The 22,811-nt window shown below is 36.7% G+C and overlaps 2 long non-coding RNA genes across 2 annotated transcripts; both read right to left on the bottom strand.

Moving 5' to 3' along the window:
- Positions 1-3,061: 3,061 nt before the first annotated feature.
- Positions 3,062-3,360, bottom strand: LOC139123971 (uncharacterized). Its single transcript, XR_011549807.1, has 2 exons — positions 3,301-3,360; positions 3,062-3,133 (listed from the first exon to the last, which is right to left on the bottom strand). It is a non-coding gene; the product is annotated as an uncharacterized lncRNA (long non-coding RNA).
- A 2,139-nt stretch (positions 3,361-5,499) lies between these two features.
- On the bottom strand, positions 5,500-14,058 carry LOC139124012 (uncharacterized). Its single transcript, XR_011549833.1, has 4 exons — positions 13,861-14,058; positions 6,739-6,998; positions 6,111-6,253; positions 5,500-5,654 (listed from the first exon to the last, which is right to left on the bottom strand). It is a non-coding gene; the product is annotated as an uncharacterized lncRNA (long non-coding RNA).
- Positions 14,059-22,811: the final 8,753 nt, after the last annotated feature.

The following is a 22,811-nucleotide window of genomic DNA, read 5'->3' as shown; positions in this document are numbered from 1 at the left end:
GTGACATTGGCATTGCTGGTACTTGAGTATGACACTATTGATATACAAGAAGACTTCGTGTCTATAAGCTTACATAAATTATGAAAAGAAGTGCAAAATTGCAACCGAAATATTGTACTGAAGCTCTGCCCACCTACCAAGGCAATTTATTGACAACGACGTATAGCGTTTCCACGTCCTCATCGGTGACATCTTTGTTGACTCCAGACAGTGTATACCAATCGCTAAGGTACGTTTTCAACCATTTGAGTTGAAATTCCTTCTGTGGGTACTTGTCGAAGTCCATCCCGTGGAGTCCTGGAAAGAAATAGCCAAATGATATTAAACCCAATGCTATATGTACCACGGACCATAATGTTTTCGGTGTGTACATTTTTACCAACGAGAATGAATCTCTATTGGTAAATTTAAGCGCTTCTGTCATAAAATAATACGAGAGTGAAAATGACATATTGAAATATTGGGTATAGCAAGTATAGCTCACACACAATATCACAACATCAGAGCAAATTTGCTTGATGTTGTGTGAAGTTATGATAAACACAAAATTCGTTGGTGAATAGCTATGCGACTGTAGGATTATATCGACAAATGAAATTACACAAATACTGCAAGAAAAATCTCTTAAAAATTTTGCCTCCTGTAAGAACAGGCTGATAATTGTTAAAAAGGAGGGTTTAAAGGTGTTCATGAGATGTGGTCAAGGAATGGAACGTAAATCTAAGAACGTCTCTTTACATTGTCAAGGAAAACCGAGTGAATGAAGGTAAATGAAATCTAAATTTTTTGAATCTTACCAGCAAACTCACAGAAATGGTTACCAATGTCAAAACCCTGGTAGTTGTAAAACACTTCATCAAAATCGATGAACGCAATATCTTCTGAAATACAAATATTTTGAGTACGTACAATTGTATGATTTGCTGGTATTCAGCGTAACTTTCGTAAGAGGTTTCCTTTCGTAGTTTTCGGTGCTTTATACAATGGCAATTCATTGTATCTGTTAGGCTCCTACTAATCAGATTTCTTATTTTCTCTTGTTTTGATAATTTTGAATTTTGGAGTGGTTGAAATCTTTTTATGATTTTAAATTTGTGATATTCATCTGAATAATGTCACGTCAAACGTGTCTATTAATTAGAAAAGCAAAAATACGATGTCAAAGGTGTTTTCTATTGGCCGAGCTCTTGATTATCATACAAACAAACATGGAAGTATGGTAGACACTAGCTTAGAGGAGAAATGCACCTTGGGGACAGCTATTAAGACTCTCAAATATTTATGATTCTTTCCTGGTCTACTGCTTGTTGGGACTCATTTTAACGCTCCTGGAGTAAGAAAAATTTTGTCATAGTTTTTCAAATTTTATTTTTTCATATATAGTTTACCGTCTGTTCTGTGCTGTTTTGTGTCTATGTTTACAACTATTGTCTTACAAATTTTGACCTAGTGTTATTGGATTATGGATTGGTATGATTGCGATTATTTTACAAAGAGATAGCGGATATTTGGACTTTCAAAGAGTGCTTAATGTTAGGTAATTTGTTTCTTTTGAGAAAAACTTAGCTAGGTGACCCCTGTTTTTCATTCTCCATTTTGTAAGAGAATTGATGAAAGTGTCATTTAGGAAAGTTCGAAGAATGGTTTAGGGCGTTTCACAAATGACTTGCTAATCTGTGATTTCTTAACTGTTGACTGAGTAACTTTTTTAAAGGGAAAGTTCACCAAGGATGATTTTAACATATGTGCTAGCTTTGTGGTTGCTTACCCCGGAAAACCTATTTTCGCTATTTATAACTCGCGCGATTTTTTACAAAAACTGATAAAAATAGTACAGGAAATTGCCCATGTAATTTGAATCATGGGAATATAGCCCCAAGCTTGGAGCTTGCATCACCTGATATGGAAGGGACATCTTCCCATGGGTATGGCATTGTCCACTCACCCACGCTCAAACCAGGCTGTGCGTATTTACATAACTTTTGTTTATACTGAGTATGCTTGCATAAACGATAAATCACTTATAATAAACTGTACACTGTCAGATTCTGTGTTGCTGTTCACTACTGTGTTGCTGTGAATGGACAATGCGGGGCCATACCCGTGAACTTGGTGAACTTCCCCTTTAACTGTTGACTGCTTTATTGTTTTAAACTACACCATAGAAATTTGAGGACTTATGGGAATACTGGCTGAAAGAATTATATAGCATCTTCGTACATCAAGAATAAACAGTACTCTTAATGAATGAATGGATGAATGGGTGAATGACAGAATGACTGACTGAATGACTGACTAACTGAATGAATGAATGGATGGATGGATGGATGGATGAATGACAGAATGACTGACTGAATGACTGACTAACTGAATGAATGAATGGATGGATGAATGAATGACAGAATGAATGACTGAATGACTGACTGACTAAATGAATGGATGGATGGATGGATGAATGACAGAATGACTGACTGAATGACTGACTGACTAAATGAATGAATGGATGGATGAATGAATGACAGAATGAATGACTGAATGACTGACTGACTAAATGAATGGATGGATGGATGGATGAATGACAGAATGACTGACTGAATGACTGACTAACTGAATGAATGAATGGATGGATGAATGAATGACAGAATGAATGACTGAATGACTGACTAACTAGATGAATGAATGGATGGATGAATCAATGACAAAATGACTGATTGAATGACTGACTAACTAAATGAATGAATGAATGGATGGATAAATGAATGACAGAATGACTGACTGAATGACTGACTAACTGAATGAATGAATGGATGGATGAATGAATGACAGAATGAATGACTGAATGACTGACTGACTAAATGAATGGATGGATGGATGGATGAATGACAGAATGACTGACTGAATGACTGACTGACTAAATGAATGAATGGATGGATGGATGAATGACAGAATGAATGACTGAATGACTGACTGACTAAATGAATGGATGGATGGATGGATGAATGACAGAAAACTGACTGAATGACTGACTGACTAAATGAATGAGCGGATGAATAAACAAGACTCTGTTCCAAAATAGAGTTTATTTCTAAAACTTCGACGTTTCGATTCCACACAGGGAATCTTCATCAGGAATCTAAAAAACAACAAAATTACAGTAAATATGGGACTAGTAAAAACGAAAAAGAGCAACACTGGCGTAAAAACCATTTACAAACTATTCGAAAAACTGGGTTGTGGTTTATAGGAACTATAGCTAAAAATCAATCTGTGCAGACGAGAAGAAAAAAGTTATGAACTTACAAACAGAAGACGAGTGAACACTCAGTCTAAAAGTAGCGATGTTGACCGGCCGGATCGTACAAAGCTAATGGCGCGATATATATATATATTATATATATATATATATAATATATATATTATATATATATATATATATATATATATATATATATATATATATATATATATATATGTATATATATATATATATATATATATAATATATATATATATGAATGAGCTGTGAATATATATATATATATATATATATATATATATCGGTATATACGTATATATTGTATTTTACATTTTACATATATATTTATATTTTAAATAGTCATTCTATGTTTTAATGAAATTGTTAACATGTCAGTTGTACGATAGGAATTTCAAAGTGTCACTCTTAAAGTTTGAATACAGTACATTTTGAATGAGCTGTATTTTGAATGAGCTGTGAATGTATTTCACACTTTCTATGCTAACCAGATGTCCTGAACTGTTGTACAGAAATGGATGTCAATCATTAATATCAAAGAGGAAAAAGCAGTGAATCAAAAACTTTGATGGGTGTCAAGACTTGCCAACCATCCAATTAAATCTCCTGAGGAGCCATAGAGAGCTTTTTTAGCCAAATCTGATGTGTACAGTGTCTGAGAGGACCTTTTCTTGTAACATTGAAACCATAAAAGCACAGCTAATAATGACAAAAACTGCCTTTTTTAACTGTTATTTTGTTCATAAAAACATCTTTCTACAGAAAACCTGTGACACAAAGGAAAATAATTGCATCAATGAGAACGAAAGATATCTTGTCATTTTTCTATCTCTAAAATAAGTCTCTGTATCAAATATATATTGTGAAATATTTGTGCATGTTGCTTTCTCATACTGAATTCTCATACAGAGAACAGAAAAGTATCAGGAATTTGTCATCTTTTTCATATGAAATGCAGATTCCATAATGTACACTTTCACTTTGCAAACATCAAGATATCTCTGATTTATTAAAGTATGGTGCGCAAAGGGCGCGCCGAAAAATATGAAACATCCTGATATCTCTGATATATATGCCTTGTATATTAAAGTCATGCACCTGAAGGGCATGCTGAAAAATGTCTGATATATTAAAGTAATGAGCTTGAGCACGCTGAAAAATATTGAACATACAGATATCTCTGACGTATGTATGCTTGATATGTTAAAGTTGGGCGTGCTGAAAAATATGACTGATTATTAAAGTTAGCGCCTGAAGGGCGCGCCGAAAAATACAACTGAATGATGAAATTTGTGGCTGACACTAGCATTTTAGGCAATGATGAGCCTGTGTCAAAATTCAAAAACACACTGACCCCCCCCTATTGGGCATTTCAAAAACATGGTGACCCCCTCCCCCCCAACCCGATCACCAAAGTCAAAAACAGGGTGGACCCCCCCATGAATCACCGCCCCCCCAGGCTGAAGAAACTGACCAGTCCCTAAAAACAAACTCAACTTCAATGAATGGATGGATGGGATGGATGGATGAATGACAGAATGACTGACTGAATGACTGACTGACTGATTGAATGGATGGATGGATGGATGGATGAATGAATGAATGACAGAATGAATGAATGACTGACTGACTGACTAAATGAATGGATGGATGAATGGATGGATGAATGACAGAATGACTGACAGAATGAATGACTAACTAAATGAATGGATGGATGGATGGATGAATGAATGACAGAATGACTGACTGAATGACTGACTGACTCAATGAATGGATGGATGGATGAATGAATGAATGAATGAATGAATGACAGAATGACTGACTGAATGACTGACTGACTGAATGAATGAATGGATGGCTGGCAGAATGAATGACTAACTAAATGAATGGATGGATGGATGGATGAATGAATGAATGGATGAATGAATGACAGAATGACTGACAGAATGAATGACTAACTAAATGAATGGATGGATGGATTGATGGATGAATGACAGAATGACTGACTGAATGACTGACTGACTGAATGAATGGATGGATGGATGGATGAATGACAGAATGACTGACTGAATGACTGACTGACTAAATGAATGAATGAATGGATGGATGAATGAATGACAGAATGACTGACAGAATGAATGACTAACTAAATGAATGGATGGATGGACTAACGAAATGTATTACTAATATTAGACATTCGAATAGGTTCATGAAAATCGATAATTATTTCACTTACCAGTTTGTTTCGTCGTACACTATATTTCCAGATGATAAATCATTATGACAGAACACAATTGGTGAATTCAATGGAACCAACTTTGTCTCCAACTCTTCAATCTCCTTTCCAAGTTGGTCATAGCTCGGAATATTTTCTTGAAACCTGTGTGTGAAGGGATGATATACAGGCAGGGGATAGCGAAATTGCACTTGTGGGTCTGTCGCTCTTGGGCTTTTACAAAAATTAATACGCGAAAGTACACAAACTGGGATCGACAACAGAGTGAAGGATATTCACCGACATATGTATAAGGAGGAACGCTAACTATAAAGTTAAATCGCAAATTCCAAGATATAACTCATCATTTCTTATTTATCATCATTTATCATTCGCGGGTTTATAAATTTTCTCTATCAGATTTTTTCCGCTTGTTTGCCTCTTTCTGTTCTGTTTCATCATTCTCTCCTATCACTTGGGTCTTCTCTGCAAGTTTTTCTCTTCCGCTCTCAGACTGCTGATATTTTTCTTCTGTTGAAATATCTGTCATTCCTATTCTCCGAAAAGAAGTCTACAGAATTACCAAAGGATATCGTGAATAGTACAAATCATGGATTATACCTTCTGTTCACCTCTTCATTTTCAAACTCCCTTGGAATCATCTGATAGTATTTTTTCATAGATGGGAATAATCCAGCATTTAAAATCTGCTTACCATCTTCCGGTTTAAGAGTGTGCAGTTTTGCCATTTATTGGCAATTAACCTGGGAAATACACCAAGACTTCATATAAGTACCTTCATGCATTCATCGTTGGTCTGTTCGTCACAAAGCTTCAATCACTGTTGACCTTTATTTTGCATCTAAAGATTTGCTTCCTGTGACCTTCAGACCGCTCAATTGCAAAACTAGCGTAACAGGCTTACCAAAATTAACTTGATGCATTTGCTCATTCAATAAAATTTACTCTTCTGATATATTTGCTAATGTACAATTTCTTCAAATATCAGCACATGAGTGTCTAATAAGTGTTAATTTTAACTCAATTGCTACAGCTTTTTTCAAATAAAAGCTAATCTTGAACTGTATGAGATTAAAATGTTGAGTTATTGATACTATCTATTTAAAATGTTTAATTTGTAATCATATTTTTTTGCAAAGTGAAAAGAGCAAAACATTGAGCATTGTTGAAGTACCAACACAATGATACCAATTTGAAACACTGATGGAGAACATTTTCGAATACTCACGGGTATATTTTATCCGACTTGACCATATCTGAATCTATTGTCTCACCAGGGACATACTGATAACAAATCCCATTATTGAAACAACAGTGAAGTTCAGGACCACACTTGGCTTTGAATAAGACCTGAAAGGTTTCTATTTCTTTTGCTCTGTCCACCATCGATTTTGATTTGTTTCCGTAAACGCGAATTAAAACCATGTCACGTGTGTTTTCAGGCAAATAACAACCGAACAACTTATTCGAAATGCCACCCGTAAACACCTGAAATGTAAAATAAAAAATTGATATCGTATTAGATGATGGTTCTTGATTCAAAATTCGACAGTCACACCAGGATAATATACCTGCATGCGAATGTGTATCATACATGTTGGACGATTACGCCATGCGTGGCTGACCTGATAAATCTTTTGTTTTTCAAGGTTTATTGACATGTCATGATATAAAGATATCGACATCTTGATTGGGGTTGTCATGGTCTTGTTCCCTGAAATAATCCCAGCACAATAAATATTTTGGCTTTATGACGTAACTATTACAGCATGGATTGCTAAACTCAAGTCAACTACAAAGAGAAACATCGACAGTATTACCTTGTGAATAACATTCTTATCAAAAATTAATCTATGCTACCTTCATTAGTTAGCGTCGATTGCCAAGTCGTCTATACCAACGATGAAGGCTCCTGCTGTACAGGTATGTAGGAAAACCGTCGCAAGGATAACGCTCCGCTCACAAATAAGGGAGCGTTCAGTTATTATGGCCGGGGGTGGGCCGGCAAAATCCAGGGGGGGGGGTTTCACCTCAAATTTGAAAACTGCAAAGGGGGGGTTCATGTATTTTTCAAACAGCTCAGAGGGGGGTCACTTAATTTTCATAAGTATCCGTCCCGTCAAAAAGCAGTTTCAGTGTTCAGAAATATTCTGGGAGATAAAAATGGTTCGTTGCATGATTTCATTCTCTTTCATTCATTCATTCTCTCATATTCACCTGTAAATCTGAACAAAAGTATAATTATCTGTCACATGAAAATCTTGACTTGACAACTCTGAGGCTTGTCTTATCGTAAATCAAGCTCACTGCACTGAGGGCAATGAACAATTCCTATTACTTACATATTCGAGATATGGCAAGTTTTGTCAGGGAAATTATTTAACAGTTACCTGTACTGAGACTACTAGTACCATGAAAAGTTAAATAATACTTTCAGGTGATATTCCAATATCATAATTGTTGTACACATCTGAACTTTTAAATTTGAATCAAGTACATTTGTATCAATTATCAAACACCTATAAAAACACAAATTAATTTAGTTTAGCATTGTAAAAACATTATTCTTAGTTTTCTCATAGACTCCAGTGTATAGTGAATCAGCACTTTGGTGAAATTCCAAAATCTAATTTCTTGCACACATATCAACCTTTAACCATCCTAGGCTAACTAAGTACTTTGAAATGAATTATCAAATGTCTATAAATACACAGATTTTGATTGTTTTTTACTGGAAAAAAATCATTCATATTTTCTCATAGACTCCCATGTACAGTGAATCTACATTTTGGTATAATTCCAAAATCCAATTTCTGGCGAACACATCCATTTGTTACCACCCTAATCTAATCAAGTACATTGATATCAATAATCGAGAGTACATAAATGCATGGGTTTATCTATTTTTGTATTGGAAAACAATTATTCATACTTTCCTCATAGACTCCCATGTATAGTGGATGAACATTTTCAGTGAAATTCCATAATCAGATTTCTTATACACATAATATGCACCTTTAACCATCATATTCTACTCAAGTACAATTATGTTAATTATTGAACGTCTGTCTATGCACAAGTATACCAAGTTTTTCATTGGAAAAAAAATATTCACAATTTTATCATTTACTCCCATGTATAGTGGATCAACATTTTTGGTGAAATTCTAAGGTCAAACTTTTTGTCCACATGCCAGTTGTAACATACCGATTTCATTTAAGTACATTTATGTAAAGTATCAAATATATATAAATGCATACATGTAGTTTTGCATTGAGAAAGTATTACATAGGTTCCTCATATATGTATGAGAAAATATATCATGTATAGTGAATCAACATTATCAACAGCTGATTTTTAATTAAATCCAAATATCAAAATATGTACACACACGCTTGGCAAAAATATTGCGACCCACCAAAATATTGCGACCCACCAGTAATTTTTGTCCAACCCCTTTGAGGGGTAATTTCAAAATTATAGCAAGTCAGAATGGGAAATTTGAGCATTAACACCTTTTGAGTTTGTAAGGAAGGTCATTTGACAAAATCTAAACTCTTTTTGGGGGGATTCTATCGCTCCATACCCCTGAGGTGTTTGTGTGTGCAGCTAATTTACTCAAGCAATGTGTGTGTGTGTGTGGGGGGGGTCATGAAATTTTTGTCATCTTGAAAGGGGGTCAATATTTTTTGGTACAATGGGTAGGGGGGTTCACTTATTTCGACTGATGCGCAGGAAGACTTTGCCGGCCCACCCCGGCCATAATAACTGAACGCTCCCTAACGGTGAAGGGAGGGCTGGAGGAATAGCGATTGAAATCTCTTTTTTTCAGGTCCCCTAAATGCCCTAAAAGTCCCTCCGTCTATATGATCATTTTTTTTCAAATCCCCCGATTATGATACAGCATATTTATTAGGAATGCACACAAAGAAAATATAAATATATTATGGGCAGTTCTGCTCGAAGATGTTCAACACTACCCGTGCAAACATGAACATTGCGTGTTTCAGCATGCTTTAGGAAGACAACAAGAAACTGTATTTGACAAATATGCATACAGATATTGAAACACCTATCAACAGTTGCAGCTTCTGCCCTGATACTCGGCCTACTTGTTTATTAATACAATACATTTTTTTATTTTTCGTGACTACCCCAAAATTTTCGAATCCCTCTGAAATCCTCCAGCCCCCTCACTCTTTTTGTGAAAGCAGAGTAATGATTAAATTGACATAAAGCTAAGGGAAAGCCTTGGCGTATCGATCGGTTAAGATAACTGGACTCCCAAACCGACTGGACCCTAGTCAACTAGACCTCAGGTCAACTCGACCTTAAACCCCGAACAAGTGTACCTCCTATTAAAAGTTTATCTCTTCGAATCATTTTTGATTAGTACCCACTTGTGTTGAGAGTCATTCTGTTTCTTCCTTATGATATATGTACAGACCACGGGTCACCTGTTGTCATGCTACAGTCACACAAGAGCTTCCACAGTTTTAGTCATTTTATTTGATTTTACGTGTAACTTTTCTTCGAACTCCATGCTGACACTGTGTACGACGGTGAAGCCCGTTCATACATTTTATGGGAGACCATGAACTGCTTGATGAATTCCAAAGGTTCAGGCGTGATAGACCCCGGAGAAACAAGAGGTGATGGTGTGGCCATGAGAAAATTTCTCTCTTGGAGCCAAACGAATATCACACTATGAATCTAATTGTGAACTATAAAATACAATGACTATGTTGTTTTTGTTGCAGGAGATCTCGAGAACAACCCAAGCGATTTTTCTCTTTTGCTACAGCCACATGTATGAAAGAGACAAAGTCGCGTATACCTTGTACTATAAGGCTAGTGACGAGCAAGATCAGAGGCCGATATTTTCAATACCTTTTTTGAATCTGTTTTTACAAATGATGTCATTAATACCAATCCTGAATTAGAAACCCAATATATGATCCATTGCTTAGGTACATTTTTCTGTGTCAGAGGTTAAGTTAGAACTTTAAGTCCTGAATAAACATAAAGCAATGGATGATGATAATTTGCCAGCGATAGTTTAGAAATGTGCTGATACACTTCCATTCCACTAACTTTCATATATCGGTCTATCCACGAGGGACATTTCCCGAAGAAATCTTTGGTTGTACCTGGTACCTATACACAAAAAGGGTACCAAAACAAAGTAAGAAATTATCGCCAAGTGTCCCACTTATTTCAAAAATGTGTGAGAAAATGATACCAAGGCGAGTATATAACCATGTAAAGAATGTTTTATCTGAACAACAACATGGTTTTTCGTCGGGGCGATCCTTTGATCTATCTGTCTTGCTGAATGAAGCTCGTATTGCTGTTAATGAGGCAAAACAGTTGGATGTCAAATATACAGATTTTACTAAGGCATTTGACAAAGTAAATCATAAATATTTAGTTAACACACTTAGTAAGTATGGAATACAAGACACCCTCCTTGACTGGTTTGTTAGCTAACTAGCTGATAGATCGAAGGTAGTTAATGTTAAAGGGTGTAGATCAAACCCTGGTTCAGGGAAGTCAGGGGTTCCGCAGGTGTCACAACTAGGAGTCTGTGTTACATTCATTAAATGACCTATTTGGCAAGCCGCACTTTTCAATCCCAGGTTCTCGCATTAGTGGAGTTTTCCTCCCAGTCAAACGCTTGGCCAGTACGATGTTTGATTTCTACAACATTGATTACACAAACTGATCTCAACCTTTTGTCACATTTTGCTAATCCTGCAAACAGAGTTTATACAAGCGTTTGATTGACGGTCGGTTCAAATCACCAACTTTCGTTGATTCCCCATCATAAACGCTTGAATTTCCTAAAGAAGTTGTCTTCCAGTCGCGTTAGACTTTGGTAACCACAGAGTTCAATCGGCAGCAACTTCGCGCTGACCGCTTGGCAGTCTGTCTGTGTTTTGCGGCCGGGGAAACTAAAAAGTGGCATTTTCTGGGAGCGTGTGCCCGCGTGTTGCCTGTTTGGTGTCCACTTACACAGAGAACGCCGCCATAACTTCGCGTCGTTTTAAAGGGAGGCTCAGCCTTTAAGGTTGCAGACGATCTGAAGCTGTTTAAAGGCATTTCTGACGATCCCTGAGATTGTTCTGGTCCATTGTTCTGGTCTGTACGAGGATTATTGAGGTGTGATAGCCTTTCGTTTCCCATTGAAATTATAATCCTGTTGGTAAATGTTCTGATGAGACAATTTGGCGCCAACGAATGCATTTAAGATAATAGATAGTGTGAATGACTATTCAATGTTACAGGAGGATATCAATTGTCCATGTGGTGTGAAAATTGTCCACGTGGTGTGAAAAATGGAAAATGCGCCTTAATTATGCCAAGTTTGTAGTACTCAGCCTTTCTTTGAAAAGATTGCCTATTGAAAGGCCTTATAACTTTGATGCACTCTATCTGGAGACAGATTGCAGTTGTAGCATAGTCCCTCTGGGACACTAGACACCAAGTTAATTTTTTCAACTCATGTTGTTTTCATTATCACTTATGATTGAAAACTACTTGGCATGCTAAAAAAATTCGGGAAAAGATTGTAAATGTGCGGCAAAAAGTCGGGACGCTATTATTGTACAAAAGGGGGATGCCTTTTGGCCATAGTGGCTTGTGGATGCATTGCTCATAGTTTACACAACGTTCATCAGAACCACGTGGATAGAGGGACTGTGTCAGAACTAAACTTTAATTTCTGTTGTTTGAAACAGTACTGACAAAGTGTACTCTGACAAGCAAGACGCTGTATGGCGTAACTTTGTTAAATATTTTCTTATCTTGTAAAAGTAACATTTGATGATTATTTATAAGATAATCTATGTGTTATACTTATTTTGCCAATGCTGTCTGAAAGGCACACCTATTCTGACCTTCTTTCATACACAAATCAATTAATTTGAGAGGTTTCACAAATTTTTGATATGTACATGTATTTAATCTTGATCACCTGTACGATGAAAGTCAAAGAGTTCCAAGGGATTGGTTTTTGATTTGCGTTCATCACGTCCCAGAATGTCACTGCAAGTAGTAAATTATAACCTCCACAATAAACGTTTTGAGTCCTAGTACAGAAATTTGCGAGAAATTTGCGAGAAATGGACACTTTCTCGCTTTTTGCGAGAAGTAAGCGAGAATACATACTTTCGCGCAATAACTTAGCGAGAATTTAATTTTCTCGCAATCAGCTGGCGAGAACTGTGTTTTCTCGCTCAGCATCTGAGAGAAACTGAATTTTCGCAATCAATCAGCGAGAAATGTGTTTTATCGCTCTGCATCTGCAAGAAATTGTGTTCTTCTGTGTAAGCATTTCACAACAATTTCACAATTTCTCGTAGATGCAGAGCAAGAAAACATAGTTCTCGCTGATTGATCGCAAGAAATCAATTTCTCGCAGATGCATGCGAGAAAGCACAGTTCTCGCATCTTGATTGCGAGAAAGTGTGTATTCTCGCTTACTTCTCGCAATACGGCGAGAAAGTGTCCATTTTTCGTAAATTTCTCGCAAATTTCTGTACTAGTGAGTGAAATCGATCAGGGCCTGAGGGCTTTGGCAACATATTTTAGGAGTTAGTTGACTTACGCACGGGGTCAAGTTGACCTGGGTCCAGTTTACTGTTGACCAGTTAATTAAATATCGATCGCGTTTGTGTCAAGGCCAGAGTCATCGCTCGGGTCAGTGTGCTGTGGCGATGACCCTGACCACCGTAATTTAAATGGCCAGTATTAGAATGAGCTACCAAAAGGTAGCTCCATTGTTTTAGCTTGTGAACACAATAAGTACATATATGAACTTCATTCATATTGTGTACAAAGGAGCTCAATGCTGAATAAAAATATAATTGTGTACAATAACAATACAATGTACTCATATAATGGCTGTAATTCTAGGTGTGTCCATTGCAAAACAAAATATTCGTGGACAAAAATACTGAATTAAATCAGCAAGTTTACACAGTGCGGAGATAGATTTAACACAGCGCGGAGAGAATTTTAAAACAGCGCGGAGTTTTTTACACAGCGCGGAGATAAATTTAAGACAGCTCGGAGATTTCCACACAGCGCGGACACAAATTTAATACAGCGCGGGGCTTTTTACACAGAGCGGAGATGAATTTAACACAGCGCGGACATAAATTTAACACAGGGCGGACATGAATGTAACACAGAGCGGAGAATTGTCGTTTTCGTCCACGGTAGTTACATCTTAGTAAATTAATAATGCCTCTGCCGAAGTAGAGTCGCGTCACGCGATATCGATTTGAAGTTGGGCTTTTCGTGTCTGCTTGAAACAGGAAACGCAGCAAAATTAAAATTTAGTCACCTTGAATTGTATATTCTTGGCCATCCATTCAGGTCTGAGTGTCTTCATTAACTCCAGCGCCCCTGGTTCGGGATTGTTTTCATCCACAGTAACATTAATGCGTTTAACTCCTGCTTCAGACAGTGCCATGGTTAACCACTGACCCAATCTCAAAGCTATCACAGGATGAAATAACAAATTTAACATTCTTTATGCAATTGCAAAAATTTGCATTAAGTGGGTCAGCTCCTGTGCATAAAGGTGTGTAAAGAGGAAGTCAGCGGTGGTGCCTATATGCATCTTTAAGCACTAGTATAAAAGGGTTTAATGGCTCATTAAAATTATGCACCTTTATGCAATCCAATAAAGTTGCATAATTTTGCATAATTGTAAAACAACACTGAGGATGACAACTTACAGTCTCTACAAATTGGAAAGGACTACGTTTTAAAGAATAGCTGGATGTATAGTGAGAAACATCTAGTCACTTCCCTGGGGTCACTTTGTAAAATATGTGAAAGAGGCTCCCCACCTAACTATCCAAAATGTTTTTGTGTCGAGTTTGTGTTTGATTCGTTTCGAATATGTGATCCTTCATTCTTATCCGATTGTTTGTGTTAATAAAAATGTTTGTTTCGCTTCGGATATTTGTAGGGAAGTTTGGATTAGTCTGAACGGTAATGTTTTATTTGTGTGGGGAAAGCTTATGGCGGTAAATGCAGCACGTATAACGCCCGTAACACACAGCCCTGTCGTGCAGAGCTATTGCTGACGGTCCACAGGCTGGCTGTAACATCAAATATCCGATCAAAGCTGGTAAAGAATTCGTGGCTTTAATATTTGAACAGTGTTGAAGGATTTAAAAAGCGCGGGTGTAACGCGATTGTCGGGTTTTCCGCATTCTGATCGCATGATCGTAGACGCGAATCACGCACTGCTTCTTAGTGTCCGCGGTAAAGTGCCATTGCATAACGCGAATCAATGCCAAGATCTCGCAAAATGTTTTGAAATGTCCGCTTACAAATATTTGTCTTCTTATTTTCTTATGCTGTTATTATAGAAATAACGGACGACGCGCTGACCATTAACGTTTATTTATGGGCAAGGGCGAGAGGAAAGCCAAAAATTAATGGGCGAGGCTTGCCGAGCCTGTTAATTTGGCTTTCCTCTCGCCCTTGCCCATAAATAAACGTTAATGGTCAGCGCGGAGTCTGTTATTTCCATTATATTATCAACGAACCCCGAAAAACTGTCAAAATTTACGAAAATTTCCCGTGCGAACGACAACAGGGCCCCAGAACCTGTCAGTGAGTAGTGCGCGCGCTGCAAAAATTTGCAAAACCGAATTTTTTTTGAAAAAAAGCGTCTAAACTTGGCTGACAAATGCTCCATTTTATTTTGTGGTTGATTATGAATTTTGTACAAATCACAGTTTTCGTTTTAGCTGTACAGTTACTGTGTTTACGATATTATTCATATTCACGGGCATGAAAACGAGCCATTACTGTGTATTTGTGGGCAGTCACGTGGTTCAGCTCGACCAATTGAAACGCGATGGACAGGGCATGGTAATATAATATGTTGCATAAAAGGTTGGGGAATCGGAACAAGAATGAAAATATTTATCCGTCCGAAAATTGTAGAACCTCACGCCATGAGAAATTTTAAGACGTCAGCCAGTACGTTCGTCCAATTCAGCAAATGATGACCCAACCTTTGCAAGAGTCGGCTGTCTCGCGGAGTAGGAAGAACAAGTTCTCAAACCCGATTCGTGGATGCTGCAGAGTATTCTGGTACCTCCGAGAGATCACCAGTAGACAATCTATGGTTGCCTGATCGGAGAGAGCATGCGCAGTGCTGAAGTTGTATTGAAGCTTGATTAGTTTATCGGGCTCTCACTTTTAACCAAGTAACGCATACCATTATCAAATTACCAGATATGAACTGAAAATGCTCTGACACGTGTTTCAGTACAAATTGCAGTACTGTCAATTTAAACGTTTGCTACATGTATGCAACTTCATTGAAAGTGCTGTGATCAACATAATGAACAATATTCACCACAGATTAATTCTAAAGGTCATTTAGTATATAAATATGTAATTGTCAGAAATAAAATATTAAATTTCCTTGACTGTTGTCATCGTATTACCACTTTATATAGCAAGTGTAATTGCCTTTGGTCAAGTCCTTCAAGCATCATATATGCCAAACTATAAAAGGGTCATCAGATATAGAAATTATAAATTAGCTGACATGAACATGCAAAAGATCTTTCACTACAACATAATCGTTACATTGGAAGTTCCATAAACTTTTTTCATTTTTTAGTAACCCCCACCCTCCCCATTTAGAAAAGTTAAATACCAATAGACGTATTTGTAAAATTTACAAGATATAGCAATAGTAAAGACCTTTCTAATCCTGATGATCCCTACTAGATTATCATCAGTTATCTCATGACAGTTGAAAAAGGTGAACCCATCAAAATGAAATCAAAGTCACAACAAAATACAGATATAAAAGCTAACGTTATAACCACTATCCAACCATATAGTATAGTTCAATTTGGATGGGTATCATGAAAGGGTTTTCACCAGAATATCTGACTGGACAGAATTTGAAAGTGCATGGGGAGAACACGCAAGAGGCTGAGGGGGAAAGTGTCAGAGGGGGCTTTCTCCTATCTTGCGTGGAAAATTTTGAGAAATTGATGTATGCAATGGTGCACTCTGGTGCAATCTGAGAGGTGTTTTTAATTCTTTTTTTACTAAGTAAAACTGTTAGAACACCCCAAGGGAGAGCACGAGAGGGGGATTCCCCTCACATATCAAATTTTTTTAGAAATTGTTGTGTGAATGGTGCAATCTGAGAGGTGATTCAATTCATTTTGCACCAAAAGTTGAGTAACCCCCTAGTTTCTCCCCACATTTTGAGTACCCTCCCTTGAAGTTTTCAATATTTTGAGTGAACCCTCACATTCCTCTGACCCCCAGGCCGTAAATAATGATGGCTCCCTAAGACCTTGATGTTTGCAATGTAGCAACCTGGTCATATGGACTTCAAGGTTAGTGTACAGAATTTTGATCGCTCGATTTTTATGCAAATGAGGTCAATTTTAAAGGTAAAATCAGAAATCTGCCTTCAACTCGTACTTTGTGAATGTTGGGGAAAACTTGGCATCAGCTGTTAAAAGTTCATGTACTTCTAATTTTAGAACGTACATGGGCGATCCTCTCCGTAACTCTTTTTTTCTCAGTCCCATCAGTGTCCAAGAGGTCAAACAGAAAATACAAAATTTGGATTCTGATAAAGCCGTGGGATACGATGAAATTCATCCTATACTGGTAAAGATCGCTGTTGACAGTATTTCAAAACCCCTTGCTTATATTTTAAACTGTTCTTTACTGGGTGGTGTTTTCCTGATAAACTCAAAGTTGCAAAGGTCACCCCAATATTTAAAAAAGGTTCCGCTCATGAAGTTAGTAACTACAGACCAATATCTATCTTACCAACTTTTAGTAAAATCTTTGAGAGTGTTGTTAATAAGCAGATGTGTAGGTTTTTAGACAAATTTAACATTCTTGTTGAAACACAATATGGGTTCCGTAAAAGTCACAGTACTAAACTTGCTTTAGCAGATCTTACCACTCAATTAGTTAAAGAAATGGACAATGGCTCTGTAACCTTGGGTGTCTTTATTGATTTCAGAAAGGCATTCGACACCATAAATCACGACATTCTACTATGTAAGTTAAATCATTACGGTATTCGTGGGCCCGCATATAGCTGGTTTAAGTCTTATTTGGAAAACCGTCGACAATTTGTTGACATAAACAGCTGTTCGTCAGATATACAGAGAATCACCTATGGAGTGCCGCAGGGATCAGTACTTGGTCCTCTGCTATTTCTTAAATTACATTAATGGTATTCAAAACTCAACTGATATTTTTAAATTCAGGCTTTATGCTGACGATACAAACCTGTTTAGGTCAACGAGAACCAACAATGTCGATCTTAGCAGTTTAAACACAGACTTGGACAAGGTGTCAGGATGGTGTAAAGCAAACAAGCTTACAATCAACACTGAAAAAACGAACTATGTGATCTTTAAAACACCGCAAAAGAAAATCTCTCTGAATGGGAATCTGTCTATTGATGGTTTTCCCTTAGCGAATGTGTCTTCTGTGTTGTATCTTGGGGTTACAATTGACGAATCTTTATCTTGGAAATCTCACGTTAAAAATGTAGTCAATAAGATTAGCCCAAAAGTAGGTATAAGTAGGTATTTTATCTTATCTGCGTAATTTTCTACCCAAAACAACCATTCTGATGTTGTATAATTCCCTAATTCTTCCGCATATAAATTACTGCATTGAAATATGGGGCAACACACATATAACCTACATCAACCAAATTTTCAAACTTCAAAAGAAACTTGTTCGTTTGATTTCTTTCTCTGACCCTCGCTCACATTCTGCACCATTATTTAAACAGCTAGGTATCCTCGATATTCGTAAACTTTGTAAATATCACACATGTACCTTTATCTTCGATTTGAGAAATAACCACTACGCTCACACAATACATCATTATGCGTCCTTTTTGTCACATTCCTACCCTACTAGATCGGTTTTACGTAATGATTTTTTATTTCCGAAAGTTAATTTAAGTAGTACTCAAAATAATTTTATCTGTGCATTAGTAAAACATTGGAATGACATTCCTACTTCAATTAAATCGATTAAATCAAGAATGAGGTTTAAGAAGGCTTTGAAAAACTATATCATGAATGAAAAATGAATGTTTTATTTACCCACCTTTTAGATTGTTTTTTTTTTTGTATGAGACTTTAGGTACTTTTTTTACTGCGAATATTTATATTTCTTTTTTGTAAATGTCTGTTTGTATTTAATTTCTTACTATTGACAAGGGTTCTCAATCCTCATTTTCAGCTTGACATTGGGGCTAGGGACTAGATTAGTTCTGTTAGAACTACCTCCCTCGTCCCCACCATTTACTTCTCGATTTATATTTTCTATGCTCTGTTTTTATGTGTATTTATTTTATGTACTTACTTTTAATACTTATTGTCGTATTTTTTGTGTGTATAAAATGGTGAAATTTATTAAAATAAAAAATAAAAAAAATAAAAATTGGTCGCAAAAGGAAGGGTCTAAATATAATTGGGGATGATCACCATTTGTTGAGCACTAAAACTTGGGAGGATCACTTTTTCCTTGCGAACACTTGTGGAGTCATGATTTCATGCACAGCATCATTTTGGAAAGCACCAGCCCTCCCTTCCTTTAATTTCTATCCTTTCCCTAACTGTAGTAATCTAAGCCCCTACATGTAGAATTCATAAACACACATATCGCAGGTCACCACTTAATGCATATAGAAGGTACAGTTGAAGCCCTATGGTAATTTATCAGTGAAGATGAATTGATAAAGTAAATTTTAGTGAAAATTCATCTGATTTCTAGCTGACTGCAGAACTTGAATCATGAAATTTGGCACGTGGCAATGACTTGCGGCATGTTGCCCGTGGCGCCTGAATTGGACTTACTCGGTAACTCATTGTACAGAGGGCACGCAGAAAGAAATTATACTCATCATCGATGTCACTCTGTTTACAAAAAATACATGTGCTGATGAAATCACTGTTTCTGTCTTACTCCTTATATCGCTAATGGAAGTACTCAGCATCAAATAAACGAGTGAATATTTGAATTTGCCCCATTACAGTTAAATGATAAATATTTTTCAGGTTCAAGTAAACTTTTGAAACACTTTTCATGTTCTTAATTTTAGTTTGCTGCATACATACACACCACAGACACATATACATATATACATGTATGTTAATGCATATCTATCTACCTACCTACATATGGTACATACCTGCATGCACACATATACATGCATACATACCATCATGTAAATACAGTTCTACCTACCTACCTACATACCTCCCAACATATACACATACACACACACATACATACATACAGTGCATGTCTACCTATCTACATACGTACATATATACATACAGTGCATGTCGACCTATCTACATACATACATACATACATACATACATACATACATACATACATACATACATACATACATACATCATTACATACATACATACATTCATACATACATACATACATACATACATACATACATACATACATACATACATACATACATACATACATACATACATACATACATACATACATACATACATACATACATACATACATACATACATACATACATACATACATACATACATACATACATACATACATACATACATACATACATACATACATACATACATACATACATACATACATACATACATACATACATACATGTCTCGGACGTAACAAAGACGACCTTTAGTTATCTGTACACTTTCAGTTTATTTTGCTCACACTATTGTTTGAGTAACTGAAAAACATTTATTTTACATATTTTTGCATCTGGTATATCGATTAAGTCATCATGTTATTTATAAATACTTTATAAAAATATGCAGATCACATTCTCAGTTTGTCAGGAACAATTGTAAGCACATTATACAAAGGTTGCCTTCTTGACACATCAAAATCCACGATATTCAACAACTTTTCAGAAGTAGACCCTAAGAGTAAAGTTATTAAAGAAACGAAAATACTGAAAAATGTCACAAATTAAAATTGTAGTGGAGTTTACACGAATATGGCCTTCTATTTCCTGCCACACGTCTCACAACGATGTATTTTATTGCTGATCAAACATTAAGATTCAATGTTAGCTTGTAAAGCTGAAGCACTTAGTAGGCAAACAAATGAAACTTTACAATATTTTACAACAATCTGCAAAAATACACATTGTCACCTTTCCCTATTTTACCAGTCAAGGGGCAACCTTGCCATTCGGAATGTTAGATGATACAAATTCTGAAAAGATTAAATACAATGTATTAGATTGCTATAGCTGTGATTCTGCCAGTACACCTTTTTCAGTGAAAATTTCGTCCAATGCTTCTTCCATCACTTTTTTAACACCCCTGAGTCCCTCGATGACTTTGGTTGCCCGTAGAAAATAGCCCTGTATTCGTTCACGGGTCCATCCTTCAGGAGCGATTTCTTTCAAGTCTCGTAAATTGTTCAATTTGTCAGCTAATTTGACTAATTTCGCTTCGCGACTTATGTGTGGTGCATGTTCAATTTGTAGTCGTTTGCGCTCCATCTTGGGGAAAGACTTGTCATCTGTGACCTCTGCCACGACTTGTCTTACATCTTTACTGAAATGTTATTAGATTTCTTCAAGATGTGTATATGAGAGATAAACGTCCTTGTAATGGGGTGTAAAATAAATAAAGAGTCAAGAGGCTAGGTTAGGTTATATAATAGTCATTTATTTTATCACAGTCCCTCTGTGATATTATTTACTCCGATCAGTCTCAGCATCAACAAAAGGAGAGGAACTAATAAAGAAACTGAGAAAACTCAATAACAAGCTTATTAATAGTGTCTGGACCGCCTATGGTCTCTGCGGGAATTTCCAACGTGTTCGCTGTACAACGCTAAAGAATTACTCTCCGCGTGCCAACCTAATGTCAGAAACATAATAAAGTTTTGATAATCTTTCATTCTTCCTACTCCCTTCCCTCGTATAAATCATTTGTCAGACTGATTTTTGGGCGTGCTGTCTAACTTTGTTGCCGGTGAAACGAACGTGTCTGCATTTTTTATTTATTTATTTATTTCACTTTATTTCGGACTAAATCAGTCCATATAATTCTTATTTCACGAATAGGAAAAATTTTCTTAGAGCATTAACAAAAATATGTTTTCTGTGTTGGTAGAGAAAGACAAAATCAAAGGTACAGGGAATCGATCCACAATTTACAAATATCAGAGATGAAATAAAGACGATCATGTACCAGCCTAACGATCATTCATATTTTCACTTCTCGATAAGCGTGTCATAGGGACTTACTTTAAATTTTAGATCGCCAGCCTAGAGGGCCCGACTAGGCCCAACTAGGCCTGGGTTTTTCACTTTGCCCTTCATCTTGTTTTTAAATTTTCGCTGAGATATCAGCCGTGTATACTGGTCCAGGTCATTGTGACTCAGGCGTACACAGCTGTTTAGGGAGCCGTCATTATTTACGGCCTGGGGATCGGAGGAAATACACTAGAAACTCCGAAATTTTGAGTCACCCCAGCCACCCATGATGAATATGGGTAACCCCCTCTCTAACACAGAAAGTTTGGCTTACCTGCGCCCAAGTAACAAAATCTTGACATAAAAGCTCACCCAATAACAATATATATCTGATGTTATGTATCCCGAAAAAAGTACGAAAAAAGGAAACTTTAATTTTCTCTACAGAAGTGTAGAGCTTTGTCCTTAAGGTGGCGTTGCAGTTACATAAGGGGCCGTCGATAATAAAAGCTGACGCACAAGAAACGTAATTCCTTCGTTTTACTTGAAACCCCCTCCCTCCCCCCTCAAAACGAAAGTTCTTATGCGAAATCAATTTCGTATTATGATGCCGTGTCTGACAAACCCACACGCACCTCTCCGATCCGCACGCCCATGAAAAATACCGGAAGGGCACGTGTATTTCGCACGTATGAAAATGTTTCACATACATGTTTCACATTGAAAAACCGTATAAGTTTTTATTTCACCTTCATGTCTTTTCGTTGTCTTTTCTGTCTCCGTATTGTGTGGTCATTCTGTTCTCGATGAACGCGAAGGTAGTTTTGCGTTCTCGCTGCAAAGTCGCACTTCGAAAACAATAGAAAATCCTTTTGCGATTTTGACACACACGAAACGAAATGAGCTTTTACCCCTCCCCCTAAACGAAAGAATTATGTTTGTCGTGCGTCAGCTTTTATTATCGACGGCCCCTAAGGCACTGTTTTCGAACAAATGTTTCTTATCAAAGGTGGCATGCA

Source organism: Ptychodera flava (assembly GCF_041260155.1).
Source record: "Ptychodera flava strain L36383 chromosome 23 unlocalized genomic scaffold, AS_Pfla_20210202 Scaffold_23__1_contigs__length_28996876_pilon, whole genome shotgun sequence".
Classification (NCBI taxonomy): Eukaryota; Metazoa; Hemichordata; class Enteropneusta; family Ptychoderidae; genus Ptychodera; species Ptychodera flava.
The sequence above is the reverse complement of the archived record's forward strand: the minus strand, read 5'-3'. Positions and strand labels throughout refer to the sequence as shown.